Source organism: Hyla sarda, unplaced genomic scaffold, assembly GCF_029499605.1.
Source record: "Hyla sarda isolate aHylSar1 unplaced genomic scaffold, aHylSar1.hap1 scaffold_1147, whole genome shotgun sequence".
NCBI lineage: Eukaryota > Metazoa > Chordata > Amphibia > Anura > Hylidae > Hyla > Hyla sarda.
In genome coordinates, this window is record NW_026607768.1 from 1241 (window position 1) to 21526 (window position 20286).

General features: G+C 46.3%; 9 non-coding genes across 9 annotated transcripts; all 9 read left to right on the plus strand.

Moving 5' to 3' along the window:
* Positions 1-489: 489 nt before the first annotated feature.
* Positions 490-680, plus strand: LOC130302009 (U2 spliceosomal RNA). The gene has a single exon (XR_008852335.1). It is a non-coding gene; the product is annotated as a U2 spliceosomal RNA (small nuclear RNA).
* A 2097-nt stretch (positions 681-2777) lies between these two features.
* On the plus strand, positions 2778-2968 carry LOC130302041 (U2 spliceosomal RNA). The gene has a single exon (XR_008852366.1). It is a non-coding gene; the product is annotated as a U2 spliceosomal RNA (small nuclear RNA).
* A 2096-nt stretch (positions 2969-5064) lies between these two features.
* Positions 5065-5255, plus strand: LOC130302020 (U2 spliceosomal RNA). The gene has a single exon (XR_008852346.1). It is a non-coding gene; the product is annotated as a U2 spliceosomal RNA (small nuclear RNA).
* Positions 5256-7358: 2103 nt separating this feature from the next.
* Positions 7359-7549, plus strand: LOC130302031 (U2 spliceosomal RNA). The gene has a single exon (XR_008852357.1). It is a non-coding gene; the product is annotated as a U2 spliceosomal RNA (small nuclear RNA).
* Positions 7550-9644: 2095 nt separating this feature from the next.
* Positions 9645-9835, plus strand: LOC130302043 (U2 spliceosomal RNA). The gene has a single exon (XR_008852368.1). It is a non-coding gene; the product is annotated as a U2 spliceosomal RNA (small nuclear RNA).
* A 2087-nt stretch (positions 9836-11922) lies between these two features.
* Positions 11923-12113, plus strand: LOC130302053 (U2 spliceosomal RNA). Its single transcript, XR_008852372.1, has one exon. It is a non-coding gene; the product is annotated as a U2 spliceosomal RNA (small nuclear RNA).
* Positions 12114-14206: 2093 nt separating this feature from the next.
* On the plus strand, positions 14207-14397 carry LOC130302010 (U2 spliceosomal RNA). The gene has a single exon (XR_008852336.1). It is a non-coding gene; the product is annotated as a U2 spliceosomal RNA (small nuclear RNA).
* Positions 14398-16491: 2094 nt separating this feature from the next.
* LOC130302011 (U2 spliceosomal RNA) lies at positions 16492-16682 on the plus strand. The gene has a single exon (XR_008852337.1). It is a non-coding gene; the product is annotated as a U2 spliceosomal RNA (small nuclear RNA).
* A 2081-nt stretch (positions 16683-18763) lies between these two features.
* LOC130302012 (U2 spliceosomal RNA) lies at positions 18764-18954 on the plus strand. The gene has a single exon (XR_008852338.1). It is a non-coding gene; the product is annotated as a U2 spliceosomal RNA (small nuclear RNA).
* The last annotated feature ends 1332 nt before the right edge of the window (positions 18955-20286 follow it).

Here is a 20286-nt window from a genome sequence, read left to right on the forward strand (position 1 = left end):
AGCACTGCTCTGCCTGAGCAGAACCATCACCGCCATAGGTTGTCAAATAACCCGGATTTAACCCACACAGGTAAGTCCAATGGGGTGCAGGCATGTCCTCTATGCTTACAGCTTCCCGTGGGTGTTGGTTTGATACCGTTTGGGGACAGCCAAGGAGGCATCTGCAGGCAACAAAGGTAGGTGTGTGCTTGTGTGTGTGTTTCCTATGCAGATCCTAAGCCCAGTGTCACATGCAAGTAGGAGGAGTAAGAAGGGTTCCTGGCAAATCCGGGTTATGGATTGCATTTAAAAAGGCCCCGTGGGAGTGCAATGGGCCCCTGTCTTGCTGCTTAGCAATAATGGTATGGGTTTAGGTTCTGCTGTGTGTACTGGTGGTTGACTGCCCCCCAGCCCAGAGTGTGCATGGAAAATTGTCTGGCAGCCTCCCTGACAGCAAGCAGTGATAGTGCCCATGAAGGGGACCTTGTTGGGCCCGCCCCTTTCACGGTTATCGCTTCTCGGCCTTTTGGCTAAGATCAAGTGTAGTATCTGTTCTTATCAGTTTAATATCTGATACGTCCCCTATCTGGGGACCATATATTAAATGGATTTTTGAGAACGGGGGCCGATTTCGAAGCTTGCTTCCGTCGCCCTATGCATTGACCCGATATGGCAGTATCTTCGGGTACAGTGCACCACCCCCTTACAGGGTTAAAAAGAAAGATTCCTACTTTCATTGCTACCTGCTTGCTGGCTAGCCAGCTAGCCAGCCCTGTGGGCCTTGCTGCTGCTGCAGCCAAAAAACAAAAGGTGGTGCTGCTGCTGCTGCTGCTGCTTCTGCTGCTTCTGCTTGTGTCTGGCCCCTGTTGGAGCGTCCAGGCACAGGACTTCTGCTGCTGCTGACTAAATGGCCTCCTTAATTGGATCATTTGAGTAGCCAGCACACCTGTGCAGGTAGGGCATGACATGATAGGCAGCTGCCTTGATAGCGGGTGGGTGCTGAATGTTCCTAATTGACAAAATAAGATTAATGCTTATGAAGAAATATAAAATCTCATCCCTTCCCCAATATCGCGCCACACCCCTACCCCTTAATTCCCTGGTTGAACGTGATGGACATATGTCTTTTTTCGACCGTACTAACTATGTAACTATGTAACATAACATGGGGGGGGGGGGGGGGGGGTCTCCTGGCTGTTCACACAGGTGTGTCATTGCTGTACATTGACCATGCATTGCTTCTGTGGTATTGCAAAGGCAAAGACAAATGCTTCCAGCCATCCATTGCACTAATGGATTGGTCATCAGCTGGCTGTCTATGTCCCGCATCAATATAGACCAAAGTACAGAGGGTTAGGCTATGCTATTGTGCACCTACCTGATGCATCAGAAGGTGCGAGGCCCTTGCTAAATTCTGTGCACAGACTTTGAGATCTATGCTTTAGACTGTATCTAAACCTGCTCCAACATGGACTGACATTCTGGCCTACTTTCAGCCGATGCGACTTGTCTGTCGCTGAACAGTCGCTTTTTATGTATTCAGCACCTATGTATAATGTTGTAAAAATGCTCTAGAAGCTAAAGTCGCAGAAATGTCACACATATTTGGCCTGCAACTTTCTGTGCGACAAATTCAGACAGGAAAAATCAGTATAAATCCTTAGAAAATTATCCCCCAGTGTCTCCATCTGCTGGCGGTATTGAATAAGCATTGCTGCACTGATGGGGTATGCATTAGACGAAAAAAAAGAAGAAAAAGAAGAATAATACGCCCAGAAAAGAGGCGAAAAGGAGAAAAACGTAAAAAAACGTGAAAAAAAAGTAAGAGGAAGAGAAGGGAAAAAAAGGTGGAAATGGGTTTAAAAGTGATTTCGGCGGAGAAATATATATATATATATATATATATATATATATATATATATATATGCGCACACACACACATAGATATAAACGTATTCTCCGTTGAGATATTGCAGCCGCTGCTGTGTCCAGGCCCAGGAGCCTTAGCACTGTGCTGTGATGTCACTCAATACCACTGACATCACTAGGTGTAAACAACATCTCTCTTTTGCTGTGTATGTGACTATGGAGCTGTTTGGTGATGTCGTCTATTACGGCCTTCATAGAAGCAACAGGAGATTGTTGCATCCATCTTGAACCCTCAGAACTACAGTGCTATGATGTCACTCACTTCCACAGGCCTTGCAGAGTGTAAACAACAACAACCCAGCTTTGTTGTGTATGTAACCAAAGGGATTTGTGATGTCACCTAGAACCTTCACAGCAGCGACAGCTTTATGAGGAGCATCAGCACTGCTCTGCCTGAGCAGAACCATCACCGCCATAGGTTGTCAAATAACCCGGATTTAACCCACACAGGTAAGTCCAATGGGGTGCAGGCATGTCCTCTATGCTTACAGCTTCCCGTGGGTGTTGGTTTGATACCGTTTGGGGACAGCCAAGGAGGCATCTGCAGGCAACAAAGGTAGGTGTGTGCTTGTGTGTGTGTTTCCTATGCAGATCCTAAGCCCAGTGTCACATGCAAGTAGGAGGAGTAAGAAGGGTTCCTGGCAAATCCGGGTTATGGATTGCATTTAAAAAGGCCCCGTGGGAGTGCAATGGGCCCCTGTCTTGCTGCTTAGCAATAATGGTATGGGTTTAGGTTCTGCTGTGTGTACTGGTGGTTGACTGCCCCCCAGCCCAGAGTGTGCATGGAAAATTGTCTGGCAGCCTCCCTGACAGCAAGCAGTGATAGTGCCCATGAAGGGGACCTTGTTGGGCCCGCCCCTTTCACGGTTATCGCTTCTCGGCCTTTTGGCTAAGATCAAGTGTAGTATCTGTTCTTATCAGTTTAATACCTGATACGTCCCCTATCTGGGGACCATATATTAAATGGATTTTTGAGAACGGGGGCCGATTTCGAAGCTTGCTTCCGTCGCCCTATGCATTGACCCGATATGGCAGTATCTTCGGGTACAGTGCACCACCCCCTTACAGGGTTAAAAAGAAAGATTCCTACTTTCATTGCTACCTGCTTGCTGGCTAGCCAGCTAGCCAGCCCTGTGGGCCTTGCTGCTGCTGCAGCCAAAAAACAAAAGGTGGTGCTGCTGCTGCTTCTGCTGCTTCTGCTTCTGCTTGTGTCTGGCCCCTGTTGGAGCGTCCAGGCACAGGACTTCTGCTGCTGCTGCTGACTAAATGGCCTCCTTAATTGGATCATTTGAGTAGCCAGCACACCTGTGCAGGTAGGGCATGACATGATAGGCAGCTGCCTTGATAGCGGGTGGGTGCTGAATGTTCCTAATTGACAAAATAAGATTAATGCTTATGAAGAAATATAAAATCTCATCCCTTCCCCAATATCGCGCCACACCCCTACCCCTTAATTCCCTGGTTGAACGTGATGGACATATGTCTTTTTTCGACCGTACTAACTATGTAACTATGTAACATAACATGGGGGGGGGGGGGGGGGGGTCTCCTGGCTGTTCACACAGGTGTGTCATTGCTGTACATTGACCATGCATTGCTTCTGTGGTATTGCAAAGGCAAAGACAAATGCTTCCAGCCATCCATTGCACTAATGGATTGGTCATCAGCTGGCTGTCTATGTCCCGCATCAATATAGACCAAAGTACAGAGGGTTAGGCTATGCTATTGTGCACCTACCTGATGCATCAGAAGGTGCGAGGCCCTTGCTAAATTCTGTGCACAGACTTTGAGATCTATGCTTTAGACTGTATCTAAACCTGCTCCAACATGGACTGACATTCTGGCCTACTTTCAGCCGATGCGACTTGTCTGTCGCTGAACAGTCGCTTTTTATGTATTCAGCACCTATGTATAATGTTGTAAAAATGCTCTAGAAGCTAAAGTCGCAGAAATGTCACACATATTTGGCCTGCAACTTTCTGTGCGACAAATTCAGACAGGAAAAATCAGTATAAATCCTTAGAAAATTATCCCCCAGTGTCTCCATCTGCTGGCGGTATTGAATAAGCATTGCTGCACTGATGGGGTATGCATTAGACGAAAAAAAAGAAGAAAAAGAAGAATAATACGCCCAGAAAAGAGGCGAAAAGGAGAAAAACGTAAAAAAACGTGAAAAAAAAGTAAGAGGAAGAGAAGGGAAAAAAAGGTGGAAATGGGTTTAAAAGTGATTTCGGCGGAGAATATATATATATATATATATATATATATATATATATATATATATGCGCACACACACACATAGATATAAACGTATTCTCCGTTGAGATATTGCAGCCGCTGCTGTGTCCAGGCCCAGGAGCCTTAGCACTGTGCTGTGATGTCACTCAATACCACTGACATCACTAGGTGTAAACAACATCTCTCCTTTGCTGTGTATGTGACTATGGAGCTGTTTGGTGATGTCGTCTATTACGGCCTTCATAGAAGCAACAGGAGATTGTTGCATCCATCTTGAACCCTCAGAACTACAGTGCTATGATGTCACTCACTTCCACAGGCCTTGCAGAGTGTAAACAACAACAACCCAGCTTTGTTGTGTATGTAACCAAAGGGATTTGTGATGTCACCTAGAACCTTCACAGCAGCGACAGCTTTATGAGGAGCATCAGCACTGCTCTGCCTGAGCAGAACCATCACCGCCATAGGTTGTCAAATAACCCGGATTTAACCCACACAGGTAAGTCCAATGGGGTGCAGGCATGTCCTCTATGCTTACAGCTTCCCGTGGGTGTTGGTTTGATACCGTTTGGGGACAGCCAAGGAGGCATCTGCAGGCAACAAAGGTAGGTGTGTGCTTGTGTGTGTGTTTCCTATGCAGATCCTAAGCCCAGTGTCACATGCAAGTAGGAGGAGTAAGAAGGGTTCCTGGCAAATCCGGGTTATGGATTGCATTTAAAAAGGCCCCGTGGGAGTGCAATGGGCCCCTGTCTTGCTGCTTAGCAATAATGGTATGGGTTTAGGTTCTGCTGTGTGTACTGGTGGTTGACTGCCCCCCAGCCCAGAGTGTGCATGGAAAATTGTCTGGCAGCCTCCCTGACAGCAAGCAGTGATAGTGCCCATGAAGGGGACCTTGTTGGGCCCGCCCCTTTCACGGTTATCGCTTCTCGGCCTTTTGGCTAAGATCAAGTGTAGTATCTGTTCTTATCAGTTTAATATCTGATACGTCCCCTATCTGGGGACCATATATTAAATGGATTTTTGAGAACGGGGGCCGATTTCGAAGCTTGCTTCCGTCGCCCTATGCATTGACCCGATATGGCAGTATCTTCGGGTACAGTGCACCACCCCCTTACAGGGTTAAAAAGAAAGATTCCTACTTTCATTGCTACCTGCTTGCTGGCTAGCCAGCCCTGTAGCCAGCCCTGTGGCCTTGCTGCTGCTGCAGCCAAAAAACAAAAGGTGGTGCTGCTGCTGCTTCTGCTGCTTCTGCTTCTGCTTCTGCTTGTGTCTGGCCCCTGTTGGAGCGTCCAGGCACAGGACTTCTGCTGCTGCTGACTAAATGGCCTCCTTAATTGGATCATTTGAGTAGCCAGCACACCTGTGCAGGTAGGGCATGACATGATAGGCAGCTGCCTTGATAGCGGGTGGGTGCTGAATGTTCCTAATTGACAAAATAAGATTAATGCTTATGAAGAAATATAAAATCTCATCCCTTCCCCAATATCGCGCCACACCCCTACCCCTTAATTCCCTGGTTGAACGTGATGGACATATGTCTTTTTTCGACCGTACTAACTATGTAACTATGTAACATAACATGGGGGGGGGGGGGGGGGTCTCCTGGCTGTTCACACAGGTGTGTCATTGCTGTACATTGACCATGCATTGCTTCTGTGGTATTGCAAAGGCAAAGACAAATGCTTCCAGCCATCCATTGCACTAATGGATTGGTCATCAGCTGGCTGTCTATGTCCCGCATCAATATAGACCAAAGTACAGAGGGTTAGGCTATGCTATTGTGCACCTACCTGATGCATCAGAAGGTGCGAGGCCCTTGCTAAATTCTGTGCACAGACTTTGAGATCTATGCTTTAGACTGTATCTAAACCTGCTCCAACATGGACTGACATTCTGGCCTACTTTCAGCCGATGCGACTTGTCTGTCGCTGAACAGTCGCTTTTTATGTATTCAGCACCTATGTATAATGTTGTAAAAATGCTCTAGAAGCTAAAGTCGCAGAAATGTCACACATATTTGGCCTGCAACTTTCTGTGCGACAAATTCAGACAGGAAAAATCAGTATAAATCCTTAGAAAATTATCCCCCAGTGTCTCCATCTGCTGGCGGTATTGAATAAGCATTGCTGCACTGATGGGGTATGCATTAGACGAAAAAAAAGAAGAAAAAGAAGAATAATACGCCCAGAAAAGAGGCGAAAAGGAGAAAAACGTAAAAAAACGTGAAAAAAAAGTAAGAGGAAGAGAAGGGAAAAAAAGGTGGAAATGGGTTTAAAAGTGATTTCGGCGGAGAAATATATATATATATATATATATATATATATATATATATATATATATGCGCACACACACACATAGATATAAACGTATTCTCCGTTGAGATATTGCAGCCGCTGCTGTGTCCAGGCCCAGGAGCCTTAGCACTGTGCTGTGATGTCACTCAATACCACTGACATCACTAGGTGTAAACAACATCTCTCCTTTGCTGTGTATGTGACTATGGAGCTGTTTGGTGATGTCGTCTATTACGGCCTTCATAGAAGCAACAGGAGATTGTTGCATCCATCTTGAACCCTCAGAACTACAGTGCTATGATGTCACTCACTTCCACAGGCCTTGCAGAGTGTAAACAACAACAACCCAGCTTTGTTGTGTATGTAACCAAAGGGATTTGTGATGTCACCTAGAACCTTCACAGCAGCGACAGCTTTATGAGGAGCATCAGCACTGCTCTGCCTGAGCAGAACCATCACCGCCATAGGTTGTCAAATAACCCGGATTTAACCCACACAGGTAAGTCCAATGGGGTGCAGGCATGTCCTCTATGCTTACAGCTTCCCGTGGGTGTTGGTTTGATACCGTTTGGGGACAGCCAAGGAGGCATCTGCAGGCAACAAAGGTAGGTGTGTGCTTGTGTGTGTGTTTCCTATGCAGATCCTAAGCCCAGTGTCACATGCAAGTAGGAGGAGTAAGAAGGGTTCCTGGCAAATCCGGGTTATGGATTGCATTTAAAAAGGCCCCGTGGGAGTGCAATGGGCCCCTGTCTTGCTGCTTAGCAATAATGGTATGGGTTTAGGTTCTGCTGTGTGTACTGGTGGTTGACTGCCCCCCAGCCCAGAGTGTGCATGGAAAATTGTCTGGCAGCCTCCCTGACAGCAAGCAGTGATAGTGCCCATGAAGGGGACCTTGTTGGGCCCGCCCCTTTCACGGTTATCGCTTCTCGGCCTTTTGGCTAAGATCAAGTGTAGTATCTGTTCTTATCAGTTTAATATCTGATACGTCCCCTATCTGGGGACCATATATTAAATGGATTTTTGAGAACGGGGGCCGATTTCGAAGCTTGCTTCCGTCGCCCTATGCATTGACCCGATATGGCAGTATCTTCGGGTACAGTGCACCACCCCCTTACAGGGTTAAAAAGAAAGATTCCTACTTTCATTGCTACCTGCTTGCTGGCTAGCCAGCTAGCCAGCCCTGTGGGCCTTGCTGCTGCTGCAGCCAAAAAACAAAAGGTGGTGCTGCTGCTGCTTCTGCTGCTTCTGCTTCTGCTTGTGTCTGGCCCCTGTTGGAGCGTCCAGGCACAGGACTTCTGCTGCTGCTGACTAAATGGCCTCCTTAATTGGATCATTTGAGTAGCCAGCACACCTGTGCAGGTAGGGCATGACATGATAGGCAGCTGCCTTGATAGCGGGTGGGTGCTGAATGTTCCTAATTGACAAAATAAGATTAATGCTTATGAAGAAATATAAAATCTCATCCCTTCCCCAATATCGCGCCACACCCCTACCCCTTAATTCCCTGGTTGAACGTGATGGACATATGTCTTTTTTCGACCGTACTAACTATGTAACTATGTAACATAACATGGGGGGGGGGGGGGGGGGTCTCCTGGCTGTTCACACAGGTGTGTCATTGCTGTACATTGACCATGCATTGCTTCTGTGGTATTGCAAAGGCAAAGACAAATGCTTCCAGCCATCCATTGCACTAATGGATTGGTCATCAGCTGGCTGTCTATGTCCCGCATCAATATAGACCAAAGTACAGAGGGTTAGGCTATGCTATTGTGCACCTACCTGATGCATCAGAAGGTGCGAGGCCCTTGCTAAATTCTGTGCACAGACTTTGAGATCTATGCTTTAGACTGTATCTAAACCTGCTCCAACATGGACTGACATTCTGGCCTACTTTCAGCCGATGCGACTTGTCTGTCGCTGAACAGTCGCTTTTTATGTATTCAGCACCTATGTATAATGTTGTAAAAATGCTCTAGAAGCTAAAGTCGCAGAAATGTCACACATATTTGGCCTGCAACTTTCTGTGCGACAAATTCAGACAGGAAAAATCAGTATAAATCCTTAGAAAATTATCCCCCAGTGTCTCCATCTGCTGGCGGTATTGAATAAGCATTGCTGCACTGATGGGGTATGCATTAGACGAAAAAAAAGAAGAAAAAGAAGAATAATACGCCCAGAAAAGAGGCGAAAAGGAGAAAAACGTAAAAAAACGTGAAAAAAAAGTAAGAGGAAGAGAAGGGAAAAAAAGGTGGAAATGGGTTTAAAAGTGATTTCGGCGGAGATATATATATATATATATATATATATATATATATATATATATATATATGCGCACACACACACATAGATATAAACGTATTCTCCGTTGAGATATTGCAGCCGCTGCTGTGTCCAGGCCCAGGAGCCTTAGCACTGTGCTGTGATGTCACTCAATACCACTGACATCACTAGGTGTAAACAACATCTCTCCTTTGCTGTGTATGTGACTATGGAGCTGTTTGGTGATGTCGTCTATTACGGCCTTCATAGAAGCAACAGGAGATTGTTGCATCCATCTTGAACCCTCAGAACTACAGTGCTATGATGTCACTCACTTCCACAGGCCTTGCAGAGTGTAAACAACAACAACCCAGCTTTGTTGTGTATGTAACCAAAGGGATTTGTGATGTCACCTAGAACCTTCACAGCAGCGACAGCTTTATGAGGAGCATCAGCACTGCTCTGCCTGAGCAGAACCATCACCGCCATAGGTTGTCAAATAACCCGGATTTAACCCACACAGGTAAGTCCAATGGGGTGCAGGCATGTCCTCTATGCTTACAGCTTCCCGTGGGTGTTGGTTTGATACCGTTTGGGGACAGCCAAGGAGGCATCTGCAGGCAACAAAGGTAGGTGTGTGCTTGTGTGTGTGTTTCCTATGCAGATCCTAAGCCCAGTGTCACATGCAAGTAGGAGGAGTAAGAAGGGTTCCTGGCAAATCCGGGTTATGGATTGCATTTAAAAAGGCCCCGTGGGAGTGCAATGGGCCCCTGTCTTGCTGCTTAGCAATAATGGTATGGGTTTAGGTTCTGCTGTGTGTACTGGTGGTTGACTGCCCCCCAGCCCAGAGTGTGCATGGAAAATTGTCTGGCAGCCTCCCTGACAGCAAGCAGTGATAGTGCCCATGAAGGGGACCTTGTTGGGCCCGCCCCTTTCACGGTTATCGCTTCTCGGCCTTTTGGCTAAGATCAAGTGTAGTATCTGTTCTTATCAGTTTAATATCTGATACGTCCCCTATCTGGGGACCATATATTAAATGGATTTTTGAGAACGGGGGCCGATTTCGAAGCTTGCTTCCGTCGCCCTATGCATTGACCCGATATGGCAGTATCTTCGGGTACAGTGCACCACCCCCTTACAGGGTTAAAAAGAAAGATTCCTACTTTCATTGCTACCTGCTTGCTGGCTAGCCAGCTAGCCAGCCCTGTGGGCCTTGCTGCTGCTGCAGCCAAAAAACAAAAGGTGGTGCTGCTGCTGCTTCTGCTGCTTCTGCTTCTGCTTGTGTCTGGCCCCTGTTGGAGCGTCCAGGCACAGGACTTCTGCTGCTGCTGACTAAATGGCCTCCTTAATTGGATCATTTGAGTAGCCAGCACACCTGTGCAGGTAGGGCATGACATGATAGGCAGCTGCCTTGATAGCGGGTGGGTGCTGAATGTTCCTAATTGACAAAATAAGATTAATGCTTATGAAGAAATATAAAATCTCATCCCTTCCCCAATATCGCGCCACACCCCTACCCCTTAATTCCCTGGTTGAACGTGATGGACATATGTCTTTTTTCGACCGTACTAACTATGTAACTATGTAACATAACATGGGGGGGGGGGGTCTCCTGGCTGTTCACACAGGTGTGTCATTGCTGTACATTGACCATGCATTGCTTCTGTGGTATTGCAAAGGCAAAGACAAATGCTTCCAGCCATCCATTGCACTAATGGATTGGTCATCAGCTGGCTGTCTATGTCCCGCATCAATATAGACCAAAGTACAGAGGGTTAGGCTATGCTATTGTGCACCTACCTGATGCATCAGAAGGTGCGAGGCCCTTGCTAAATTCTGTGCACAGACTTTGAGATCTATGCTTTAGACTGTATCTAAACCTGCTCCAACATGGACTGACATTCTGGCCTACTTTCAGCCGATGCGACTTGTCTGTCGCTGAACAGTCGCTTTTTATGTATTCAGCACCTATGTATAATGTTGTAAAAATGCTCTAGAAGCTAAAGTCGCAGAAATGTCACACATATTTGGCCTGCAACTTTCTGTGCGACAAATTCAGACAGGAAAAATCAGTATAAATCCTTAGAAAATTATCCCCCAGTGTCTCCATCTGCTGGCGGTATTGAATAAGCATTGCTGCACTGATGGGGTATGCATTAGACGAAAAAAAAGAAGAAAAAGAAGAATAATACGCCCAGAAAAGAGGCGAAAAGGAGAAAAACGTAAAAAAACGTGAAAAAAAAGTAAGAGGAAGAGAAGGGAAAAAAAGGTGGAAATGGGTTTAAAAGTGATTTCGGCGGAGAAATATATATATATATATATATATATATATATATATATATATATATGCGCACACACACACATAGATATAAACGTATTCTCCGTTGAGATATTGCAGCCGCTGCTGTGTCCAGGCCCAGGAGCCTTAGCACTGTGCTGTGATGTCACTCAATACCACTGACATCACTAGGTGTAAACAACATCTCTCCTTTGCTGTGTATGTGACTATGGAGCTGTTTGGTGATGTCGTCTATTACGGCCTTCATAGAAGCAACAGGAGATTGTTGCATCCATCTTGAACCCTCAGAACTACAGTGCTATGATGTCACTCACTTCCACAGGCCTTGCAGAGTGTAAACAACAACAACCCAGCTTTGTTGTGTATGTAACCAAAGGGATTTGTGATGTCACCTAGAACCTTCACAGCAGCGACAGCTTTATGAGGAGCATCAGCACTGCTCTGCCTGAGCAGAACCATCACCGCCATAGGTTGTCAAATAACCCGGATTTAACCCACACAGGTAAGTCCAATGGGGTGCAGGCATGTCCTCTATGCTTACAGCTTCCCGTGGGTGTTGGTTTGATACCGTTTGGGGACAGCCAAGGAGGCATCTGCAGGCAACAAAGGTAGGTGTGTGCTTGTGTGTGTGTTTCCTATGCAGATCCTAAGCCCAGTGTCACATGCAAGTAGGAGGAGTAAGAAGGGTTCCTGGCAAATCCGGGTTATGGATTGCATTTAAAAAGGCCCCGTGGGAGTGCAATGGGCCCCTGTCTTGCTGCTTAGCAATAATGGTATGGGTTTAGGTTCTGCTGTGTGTACTGGTGGTTGACTGCCCCCCAGCCCAGAGTGTGCATGGAAAATTGTCTGGCAGCCTCCCTGACAGCAAGCAGTGATAGTGCCCATGAAGGGGACCTTGTTGGGCCCGCCCCTTTCACGGTTATCGCTTCTCGGCCTTTTGGCTAAGATCAAGTGTAGTATCTGTTCTTATCAGTTTAATATCTGATACGTCCCCTATCTGGGGACCATATATTAAATGGATTTTTGAGAACGGGGGCCGATTTCGAAGCTTGCTTCCGTCGCCCTATGCATTGACCCGATATGGCAGTATCTTCGGGTACAGTGCACCACCCCCTTACAGGGTTAAAAAGAAAGATTCCTACTTTCATTGCTACCTGCTTGCTGGCTAGCCAGCTAGCCAGCCCTGTGGGCCTTGCTGCTGCTGCAGCCAAAAAACAAAAGGTGGTGCTGCTGCTGCTTCTGCTGCTTCTGCTTCTGCTTGTGTCTGGCCCCTGTTGGAGCGTCCAGGCACAGGACTTCTGCTGCTGCTGACTAAATGGCCTCCTTAATTGGATCATTTGAGTAGCCAGCACACCTGTGCAGGTAGGGCATGACATGATAGGCAGCTGCCTTGATAGCGGGTGGGTGCTGAATGTTCCTAATTGACAAAATAAGATTAATGCTTATGAAGAAATATAAAATCTCATCCCTTCCCCAATATCGCGCCACACCCCTACCCCTTAATTCCCTGGTTGAACGTGATGGACATATGTCTTTTTTCGACCGTACTAACTATGTAACTATGTAACATAACATGGGGGGGGGGGGGGGGTCTCCTGGCTGTTCACACAGGTGTGTCATTGCTGTACATTGACCATGCATTGCTTCTGTGGTATTGCAAAGGCAAAGACAAATGCTTCCAGCCATCCATTGCACTAATGGATTGGTCATCAGCTGGCTGTCTATGTCCCGCATCAATATAGACCAAAGTACAGAGGGTTAGGCTATGCTATTGTGCACCTACCTGATGCATCAGAAGGTGCGAGGCCCTTGCTAAATTCTGTGCACAGACTTTGAGATCTATGCTTTAGACTGTATCTAAACCTGCTCCAACATGGACTGACATTCTGGCCTACTTTCAGCCGATGCGACTTGTCTGTCGCTGAACAGTCGCTTTTTATGTATTCAGCACCTATGTATAATGTTGTAAAAATGCTCTAGAAGCTAAAGTCGCAGAAATGTCACACATATTTGGCCTGCAACTTTCTGTGCGACAAATTCAGACAGGAAAAATCAGTATAAATCCTTAGAAAATTATCCCCCAGTGTCTCCATCTGCTGGCGGTATTGAATAAGCATTGCTGCACTGATGGGGTATGCATTAGACGAAAAAAAAGAAGAAAAAGAAGAATAATACGCCCAGAAAAGAGGCGAAAAGGAGAAAAACGTAAAAAAACGTGAAAAAAAAGTAAGAGGAAGAGAAGGGAAAAAAAGGTGGAAATGGGTTTAAAAGTGATTTCGGCGGAGAAATATATATATATATATATATATATATATATATATATATATATATATGCGCACACACACACATAGATATAAACGTATTCTCCGTTGAGATATTGCAGCCGCTGCTGTGTCCAGGCCCAGGAGCCTTAGCACTGTGCTGTGATGTCACTCAATACCACTGACATCACTAGGTGTAAACAACATCTCTCCTTTGCTGTGTATGTGACTATGGAGCTGTTTGGTGATGTCGTCTATTACGGCCTTCATAGAAGCAACAGGAGATTGTTGCATCCATCTTGAACCCTCAGAACTACAGTGCTATGATGTCACTCACTTCCACAGGCCTTGCAGAGTGTAAACAACAACAACCCAGCTTTGTTGTGTATGTAACCAAAGGGATTTGTGATGTCACCTAGAACCTTCACAGCAGCGACAGCTTTATGAGGAGCATCAGCACTGCTCTGCCTGAGCAGAACCATCACCGCCATAGGTTGTCAAATAACCCGGATTTAACCCACACAGGTAAGTCCAATGGGGTGCAGGCATGTCCTCTATGCTTACAGCTTCCCGTGGGTGTTGGTTTGATACCGTTTGGGGACAGCCAAGGAGGCATCTGCAGGCAACAAAGGTAGGTGTGTGCTTGTGTGTGTGTTTCCTATGCAGATCCTAAGCCCAGTGTCACATGCAAGTAGGAGGAGTAAGAAGGGTTCCTGGCAAATCCGGGTTATGGATTGCATTTAAAAAGGCCCCGTGGGAGTGCAATGGGCCCCTGTCTTGCTGCTTAGCAATAATGGTATGGGTTTAGGTTCTGCTGTGTGTACTGGTGGTTGACTGCCCCCCAGCCCAGAGTGTGCATGGAAAATTGTCTGGCAGCCTCCCTGACAGCAAGCAGTGATAGTGCCCATGAAGGGGACCTTGTTGGGCCCGCCCCTTTCACGGTTATCGCTTCTCGGCCTTTTGGCTAAGATCAAGTGTAGTATCTGTTCTTATCAGTTTAATATCTGATACGTCCCCTATCTGGGGACCATATATTAAATGGATTTTTGAGAACGGGGGCCGATTTCGAAGCTTGCTTCCGTCGCCCTATGCATTGACCCGATATGGCAGTATCTTCGGGTACAGTGCACCACCCCCTTACAGGGTTAAAAAGAAAGATTCCTACTTTCATTGCTACCTGCTTGCTGGCTAGCCAGCTAGCCAGCCCTGTGGGCCTTGCTGCTGCTGCAGCCAAAAAACAAAAGGTGGTGCTGCTGCTGCTTCTGCTGCTTCTGCTTCTGCTTGTGTCTGGCCCCTGTTGGAGCGTCCAGGCACAGGACTTCTGCTGCTGCTGACTAAATGGCCTCCTTAATTGGATCATTTGAGTAGCCAGCACACCTGTGCAGGTAGGGCATGACATGATAGGCAGCTGCCTTGATAGCGGGTGGGTGCTGAATGTTCCTAATTGACAAAATAAGATTAATGCTTATGAAGAAATATAAAATCTCATCCCTTCCCCAATATCGCGCCACACCCCTACCCCTTAATTCCCTGGTTGAACGTGATGGACATATGTCTTTTTTTCGACCGTACTAACTATGTAACTATGTAACATAACATGGGGGGGGGGGGGGGGGGTCTCCTGGCTGTTCACACAGGTGTGTCATTGCTGTACATTGACCATGCATTGCTTCTGTGGTATTGCAAAGGCAAAGACAAATGCTTCCAGCCATCCATTGCACTAATGGATTGGTCATCAGCTGGCTGTCTATGTCCCGCATCAATATAGACCAAAGTACAGAGGGTTAGGCTATGCTATTGTGCACCTACCTGATGCATCAGAAGGTGCGAGGCCCTTGCTAAATTCTGTGCACAGACTTTGAGATCTATGCTTTAGACTGTATCTAAACCTGCTCCAACATGGACTGACATTCTGGCCTACTTTCAGCCGATGCGACTTGTCTGTCGCTGAACAGTCGCTTTTTATGTATTCAGCACCTATGTATAATGTTGTAAAAATGCTCTAGAAGCTAAAGTCGCAGAAATGTCACACATATTTGGCCTGCAACTTTCTGTGCGACAAATTCAGACAGGAAAAATCAGTATAAATCCTTAGAAAATTATCCCCCAGTGTCTCCATCTGCTGGCGGTATTGAATAAGCATTGCTGCACTGATGGGGTATGCATTAGACGAAAAAAAAGAAGAAAAAGAAGAATAATACGCCCAGAAAAGAGGCGAAAAGGAGAAAAACGTAAAAAAACGTGAAAAAAAAGTAAGAGGAAGAGAAGGGAAAAAAAGGTGGAAATGGGTTTAAAAGTGATTTCGGCGGAGAAATATATATATATATATATATATATATATATATATATATATATATGCGCACACACACACATAGATATAAACGTATTCTCCGTTGAGATATTGCAGCCGCTGCTGTGTCCAGGCCCAGGAGCCTTAGCACTGTGCTGTGATGTCACTCAATACCACTGACATCACTAGGTGTAAACAACATCTCTCCTTTGCTGTGTATGTGACTATGGAGCTGTTTGGTGATGTCGTCTATTACGGCCTTCATAGAAGCAACAGGAGATTGTTGCATCCATCTTGAACCCTCAGAACTACAGTGCTATGATGTCACTCACTTCCACAGGCCTTGCAGAGTGTAAACAACAACAACCCAGCTTTGTTGTGTATGTAACCAAAGGGATTTGTGATGTCACCTAGAACCTTCACAGCAGCGACAGCTTTATGAGGAGCATCAGCACTGCTCTGCCTGAGCAGAACCATCACCGCCATAGGTTGTCAAATAACCCGGATTTAACCCACACAGGTAAGTCCAATGGGGTGCAGGCATGTCCTCTATGCTTACAGCTTCCCGTGGGTGTTGGTTTGATACCGTTTGGGGACAGCCAAGGAGGCATCTGCAGGCAACAAAGGTAGGTGTGTGCTTGTGTGTGTGTTTCCTATGCAGATCCTAAGCCCAGTGTCACATGCAAGTAGGAGGAGTAAGAAGGGTTTCTGGCAAATCCGGGTTATGGATTGCATTTAAAAAGGCCCCGTGGGAGTGCAATGGGCCCCTGTCTTGCTGCTTAGCAATAATGGTATGGGTTTAGGTTCTGCTGTGTGTACTGGTGGTTGACTGCCCCCCAGCCCAGAGTGTGCATGGAAAATTGTCTGGCAGCCTCCCTGACAGCAAGCAGTGATAGTGCCCATGAAGGGGACCTTGTTGGGCCCGCCCCTTTCACGGTTATCGCTTCTCGGCCTTTTGGCTAAGATCAAGTGTAGTATCTGTTCTTATCAGTTTAATATCTGATACGTCCCCTATCTGGGGACCATATATTAAATGGATTTTTGAGAACGGGGGCCGATTTCGAAGCTTGCTTCCGTCGCCCTATGCATTGACCCGATATGGCAGTATCTTCGGGTACAGTGCACCACCCCCTTACAGGGTTAAAAAGAAAGATTCCTACTTTCATTGCTACCTGCTTGCTGGCTAGCCAGCTAGCCAGCCCTGTGGGCCTTGCTGCTGCTGCAGCCAAAAAACAAAAGGTGGTGCTGCTGCTGCTTCTGCTGCTTCTGCTTCTGCTTGTGTCTGGCCCCTGTTGGAGCGTCCAGGCACAGGACTTCTGCTGCTGCTGACTAAATGGCCTCCTTAATTGGATCATTTGAGTAGCCAGCACACCTGTGCAGGTAGGGCATGACATGATAGGCAGCTGCCTTGATAGCGGGTGGGTGCTGAATGTTCCTAATTGACAAAATAAGATTAATGCTTATGAAGAAATATAAAATCTCATCCCTTCCCCAATATCGCGCCACACCCCTACCCCTTAATTCCCTGGTTGAACGTGATGGACATATGTCTTTTTTCGACCGTACTAACTATGTAACTATGTAACATAACATGGGGGGGGGGGGGGTCTCCTGGCTGTTCACACAGGTGTGTCATTGCTGTACATTGACCATGCATTGCTTCTGTGGTATTGCAAAGGCAAAGACAAATGCTTCCAGCCATCCATTGCACTAATGGATTGGTCATCAGCTGGCTGTCTATGTCCCGCATCAATATAGACCAAAGTACAGAGGGTTAGGCTATGCTATTGTGCACCTACCTGATGCATCAGAAGGTGCGAGGCCCTTGCTAAATTCTGTGCACAGACTTTGAGATCTATGCTTTAGACTGTATCTAAACCTGCTCCAACATGGACTGACATTCTGGCCTACTTTCAGCCGATGCGACTTGTCTGTCGCTGAACAGTCGCTTTTTATGTATTCAGCACCTATGTATAATGTTGTAAAAATGCTCTAGAAGCTAAAGTCGCAGAAATGTCACACATATTTGGCCTGCAACTTTCTGTGCGACAAATTCAGACAGGAAAAATCAGTATAAATCCTTAGAAAATTATCCCCCAGTGTCTCCATCTGCTGGCGGTATTGAATAAGCATTGCTGCACTGATGGGGTATGCATTAGACGAAAAAAAAGAAGAAAAAGAAGAATAATACGCCCAGAAAAGAGGCGAAAAGGAGAAAAACGTAAAAAAACGTGAAAAAAAAGTAAGAGGAAGAGAAGGGAAAAAAAGGTGGAAATGGGTTTAAAAGTGATTTCGGCGGAGAAATATATATATATATATATATATATATATATATATATGCGCACACACACACATAGATATAAACGTATTCTCCGTTGAGATATTGCAGCCGCTGCTGTGTCCAGGCCCAGGAGCCTTAGCACTGTGCTGTGATGTCACTCAATACCACTGACATCACTAGGTGTAAACAACATCTCTCCTTTGCTGTGTATGTGACTATGGAGCTGTTTGGTGATGTCGTCTATTACGGCCTTCATAGAAGCAACAGGAGATTGTTGCATCCATCTTGAACCCTCAGAACTACAGTGCTATGATGTCACTCACTTCCACAGGCCTTGCAGAGTGTAAACAACAACAACCCAGCTTTGTTGTGTATGTAACCAAAGGGATTTGTGATGTCACCTAGAACCTTCACAGCAGCGACAGCTTTATGAGGAGCATCAGCACTGCTCTGCCTGAGCAGAACCATCACCGCCATAGGTTGTCAAATAACCCGGATTTAACCCACACAGGTAAGTCCAATGGGGTGCAGGCATGTCCTCTATGCTTACAGCTTCCCGTGGGTGTTGGTTTGATACCGTTTGGGGACAGCCAAGGAGGCATCTGCAGGCAACAAAGGTAGGTGTGTGCTTGTGTGTGTGTTTCCTATGCAGATCCTAAGCCCAGTGTCACATGCAAGTAGGAGGAGTAAGAAGGGTTCCTGGCAAATCCGGGTTATGGATTGCATTTAAAAAGGCCCCGTGGGAGTGCAATGGGCCCCTGTCTTGCTGCTTAGCAATAATGGTATGGGTTTAGGTTCTGCTGTGTGTACTGGTGGTTGACTGCCCCCCAGCCCAGAGTGTGCATGGAAAATTGTCTGGCAGCCTCCCTGACAGCAAGCAGTGATAGTGCCCATGAAGGGGACCTTGTTGGGCCCGCCCCTTTCACGGTTATCGCTTCTCGGCCTTTTGGCTAAGATCAAGTGTAGTATCTGTTCTTATCAGTTTAATATCTGATACGTCCCCTATCTGGGGACCATATATTAAATGGATTTTTGAGAACGGGGGCCGATTTCGAAGCTTGCTTCCGTCGCCCTATGCATTGACCCGATATGGCAGTATCTTCGGGTACAGTGCACCACCCCCTTACAGGGTTAAAAAGAAAGATTCCTACTTTCATTGCTACCTGCTTGCTGGCTAGCCAGCTAGCCAGCCCTGTGGGCCTTGCTGCTGCTGCAGCCAAAAAACAAAAGGTGGTGCTGCTGCTGCTTCTGCTGCTTCTGCTTCTGCTTGTGTCTGGCCCCTGTTGGAGCGTCCAGGCACAGGACTTCTGCTGCTGCTGACTAAATGGCCTCCTTAATTGGATCATTTGAGTAGCCAGCACACCTGTGCAGGTAGGGCATGACATGATAGGCAGCTGCCTTGATAGCGGGTGGGTGCTGAATGTTCCTAATTGACAAAATAAGATTAATGCTTATGAAGAAATATAAAATCTCATCCCTTCCCCAATATCGCGCCACACCCCTACCCCTTAATTCCCTGGTTGAACGTGATGGACATATGTCTTTTTTCGACCGTACTAACTATGTAACTATGTAACATAACATGGGGGGGGGGGGTCTCCTGGCTGTTCACACAGGTGTGTCATTGCTGTACATTGACCATGCATTGCTTCTGTGGTATTGCAAAGGCAAAGACAAATGCTTCCAGCCATCCATTGCACTAATGGATTGGTCATCAGCTGGCTGTCTATGTCCCGCATCAATATAGACCAAAGTACAGAGGGTTAGGCTATGCTATTGTGCACCTACCTGATGCATCAGAAGGTGCGAGGCCCTTGCTAAATTCTGTGCACAGACTTTGAGATCTATGCTTTAGACTGTATCTAAACCTGCTCCAACATGGACTGACATTCTGGCCTACTTTCAGCCGATGCGACTTGTCTGTCGCTGAACAGTCGCTTTTTATGTATTCAGCACCTATGTATAATGTTGTAAAAATGCTCTAGAAGCTAAAGTCGCAGAAATGTCACACATATTTGGCCTGCAACTTTCTGTGCGACAAATTCAGACAGGAAAAATCAGTATAAATCCTTAGAAAATTATCCCCCAGTGTCTCCATCTGCTGGCGGTATTGAATAAGCATTGCTGCACTGATGGGGTATGCATTAGACGAAAAAAAAGAAGAAAAAGAAGAATAATACGCCCAGAAAAGAGGCGAAAAGGAGAAAAACGTAAAAAAACGTGAAAAAAAAGTAAGAGGAAGAGAAGGGAAAAAAAGGTGGAAATGGGTTTAAAAGTGATTTCGGCGGAGAAATATATATATATATATATATATATATATATATATATATATATATGCGCACACACACACATAGATATAAACGTATTCTCCGTTGAGATATTGCAGCCGCTGCTGTGTCCAGGCCCAGGAGCCTTAGCACTGTGCTGTGATGTCACTCAATACCACTGACATC